Source organism: Marmota monax, unplaced genomic scaffold, assembly GCF_021218885.2.
Source record: "Marmota monax isolate L192 unplaced genomic scaffold, Marmota_monax_Labrador192_F-V1.1 WCK01_AAM20220418_F8-fsc00219, whole genome shotgun sequence".
NCBI lineage: Eukaryota > Metazoa > Chordata > Mammalia > Rodentia > Sciuridae > Marmota > Marmota monax.
The window spans coordinates 568,824-572,190 of NW_026692081.1; the positions used below are offsets into that span (position 1 = coordinate 568,824).

The 3,367-nt window shown below is 33.6% G+C and overlaps 1 pseudogene; it reads right to left on the reverse strand.

Moving 5' to 3' along the window:
- Window positions 1–307: 307 nt before the first annotated feature.
- Window positions 308–1,037, reverse strand: LOC124103738 (dnaJ homolog subfamily B member 6-like; annotated as a pseudogene).
- Between the last annotated feature and the right edge of the window lie 2,330 nt (window positions 1,038–3,367).

Consider the following 3,367-nt stretch of genomic DNA (forward strand, 5'->3'; position numbering starts at 1 on the left):
CTTGTCCAAGCACTACTCAAAGTCAAGGCTCACCTTGGAGTACATTTGATAAAAAAGCAAAGTGCATAAAGAGATAACAACAATTTTAAAGACCCCCCAAAAAATGGTCCTATTGTGTGGTCCCAAATATAAACTCAAAAGTCTATGACAAATAGGGGCTTTGATGAGGTATTTATAAATACTTTAGATTAGGTACAATTATACTGAAAGTCAAGCTCATCTGAAATCTTCAAAAAAAAAAAGTTCCTGTTAATCCTCAAATGGTGCTTGTTATAGTTTAACATTTCTGTTAAATGCATTTGTTGAATTACTTGTTATCCAAGTGTAGCAGCTGCTCCTTACCATTTATTGTTACGGACTTTAACTGGCTGTCTTCTTCAACTTCTATTTTTTCTTGACCATTCTGGACAATTATTTTTGTAGTGATTTTTCTCCCATTTACTATTTTGGTAGAAGTTGATATAGATTTGAAGTTACCCATCCCACTGCTACCAAATGATGTAGAAGAGAATGAAGTAAGGCCACCCCAACCTTAGGGACCCAAATGAAGTAAACCCTGTATCAAATGAAGAAAATTCACCTCCAAATGATGGAAATCCACTGAAAGCAGAAAAAAAAAATGAGCCCACACCTTGGTATCTGTTTCCTCAGGGACTCCTTCTGTTCCCAAAAAAGTTTTCAAATGGGTCTTAAAAGAAGTCGAATGAAAATGGATCCCTGACACCAAAAAATTCCCTGAAGATATCATCTGGGTTCCATAATGTAAAGTCAAACTCAACTGGACGGTCACAAGGACTTCCACCTCCATCTCCACTATTTAAGCCTTCTTTGCCATACTTGTCATAGATGTCCCGTTTTTTAGTATTTGATAACACCTCATATGCCTCAGCTACTTGTTTGAATTCTCTCTCCGCTTCTTCTTTATTTTCCGGATTTTTAGGTGGATGCCACTTTAGTGCCAGTTTCCGATATGCCTTGTTGATATCCTCCGGTGAGTCATGTCTCTGCACTCCTAGAACTTCATAATAATCCACCATGTTTTAACAGATTGTTGGAACAAGTCTGAGGACTGGGGTGCCCGTGGTCCAGCACAGCTGCGCTGGTGGTGCTGGCAGCCAACAGAGACATTTTTAAAATGCAGGGACTAATTAGGGACTATTTTGATATCATACATTTCAATATATTGAAAAATCTAGAAGATATTGAAAATTTGTACCCACATATGACCTAACCAAATTTCACCATAAAAGTATAGAAAACTTAAACAAACAAACATCAAGAGAGTGAGGTAGTAGTAAAAAAGCCTTTCACAAAGAAAAGCCCAGGACCAAATGGCTTCTCAGTTGATTTCTTCCAGACCTTTAAAGAAGAACTAACATCAATCCTCCTCAAATTCTTCCATGAAACAGATAGTGAGGGAACACTTTCAAACACATTCTTAGAAGCCAGTACCACCCTGATACCAAAACCCAATGGAGACAAAAACAAAAACAAAAAAATCACAGATAAATATCCATGATGAACAGTGATGCAAAAGTTCCCAATAATATATTAGCAAGCAGTGTTACAAAACAGGTTGATAAGATTGTATACCCTGATCAAGTTGGATTCATCACAAGGCAAGTTTGGTTCAACAAATTTAAATCAGTAACTGTGATTAATCATATATAAAATCAATGACAAAAATCACATGCTTATTTATTGAATACAGAAAAAGCCTATGTCAAATTTCATTATCCATTCATGTTTAAAGCACTGAATAAACTAGAGGTTTAATCCTGAACATTTTAAAAGCTATATATGAAAAACCGGAAGTCCACATAATAACAGAAAAGAAAAAAAAAAACTGAAAGCACTTCTTCTAAAATCAGGAGCAAGGAAAGGACATCCACTCTGATCACTTCTAGTCAATATAGTTCTTGAAACTGCAGTAGATTGAAGGGATACATACAGGGGAAAAAATGTAAAAATATTGTTGTTTTGTACGTGATTCTATTCCTTGAGGATTCATCCCCCACTTGGGGGAAAAATCTCCACCAAAAGACTTCTAGATCTGATAAACAAATTCACCCAAGAAGCAGGATACAAGATCATATACAAAAATCAATAGTTTCTTATACTCCAATAATGAATCTGTCATGAAAGAAATCAAGAAAACTACTCCATTTATGATAGCCTCAAGAAAGAAAATTTTTAGAAATAAGTCTAAAGAGGCAAAAGATGTCTACAATGAAGTCTACAATGAAAATTATAAAGCACCAAAAAGAAAGAAAGGAAGAAAGAAAGAAAGAAAAAAGAAACTGAGAAAGACCTGAGAAGATGGAAAGACCTACCACGTTTCCAGATAAGTAGAATCCAAAAAAAAATACCTCCTAAAATTTATATGGAGAAATGAAAGATCCAGAATAGCCAATGTAATCCTGAACAACAAGAATGGGGCCAGAGGTTCCAATACCTGATTGAAAATTATATTACACAGGTATAATAACAAGAACAGCATGGCATTGGCATAAAAAGAGATATGAAGACCAACAGACAAGAAGAGAAGACTCAGATAAATTCACATAAATACAGTCATTTGATCCCTGACAGAGGTGTAGAAATATACATTGGGGAAAAGATAGCCTTTTTAACAAGTGGTGCTAGAAAAACTGTATATTCCTATGTAGAAGAATTAAACTATATCTTTACCTCTCACCCTGAACAAAAACTAACTCAAAGTGGTTCAAAGACTAGAAATTAGACTGGAACCAGTGAAACTCAAAGAACATACTTACAAAAAAAAAGTTAAAAAATATTTATAAAATATTCAGTTTTAAAAATAGGTAGCAATTGAACATGGGTGATAATTTAATGATGTAAATTATTATATTGAACTTTTCTTTTATAGAATCAAATTAATTATTTTTATCATGTAGTGAGAGAATTGAAGAAATATCAGAGTGGTTCAAAATTCTATGAAGATCCCCCATATAGCACAATCATGGATAGCTCCATATTTTAGTGATCGGTGGTCCCAGTATCTGATGTCCTTGAATAATCTTTATTGTTATTATTGCTTTTCCTATTATTTGTTTTTTTATGCTTTAAGTGCCAATTTTATTTATTTTTATTCTAATTTGTTATATATAAATATTTATTTTTTAGTTGTAGTTGGACACAATTGCTTTATTTTATTTATTTATTATTATGTAGTGCTGAGGATGGAACCCAGGGCCTTGAATGTGCTAGGAAATTACTCTACCACTGAGCCACAGCCCCATACCCTTATTATTTGTTATTTTTATTTTATTAATCTCCATGGGATATAAGTAATTATATCCCATGGAGATTAATAAATCTTTGTATGCACATCATTTAGTTCATT